General features: G+C 62.6%; 1 protein-coding gene across 1 annotated transcript in view; it reads right to left on the minus strand.

Moving 5' to 3' along the window:
• The window catches only part of MAX (MYC associated factor X), a 1,343-nt gene that overhangs the window by 802 nt on the left and 260 nt on the right, over positions 1-281 (minus strand). The window lies entirely within an intron of this gene.

Raw genomic sequence — 281 nt, forward strand, 5'->3', positions numbered from 1 at the left:
CCCTGTCCCAGCGCCCCAGCCCCCTGACAGGGAAGAGCTTCGGCCCAAGAGCTCATCTCAACCTCCCCTCTGGCAGGTTAAAGCCATTCCCCGTGTCCTGTCCCTCCATCCCTTGTCCAAAGCCCCTCTCCAGGTCTCCTGGAGCCCCTTTAGGCCCTGGAGCTGCTCTGAGGTCTCCACTACAGCCACACAACAGGTATCTCCAGAGGCTGGACCTGCACTGCTCGGACTGGGATGCACATCCTGCCCTCGGGAATGCCGGCAGGAACCAGAGCTCACCC

Source organism: Nestor notabilis, unplaced genomic scaffold, assembly GCF_000696875.1.
Source record: "Nestor notabilis isolate BGI_N333 unplaced genomic scaffold, ASM69687v1 scaffold18052, whole genome shotgun sequence".
Classification (NCBI taxonomy): domain Eukaryota; kingdom Metazoa; phylum Chordata; class Aves; order Psittaciformes; family Psittacidae; genus Nestor; species Nestor notabilis.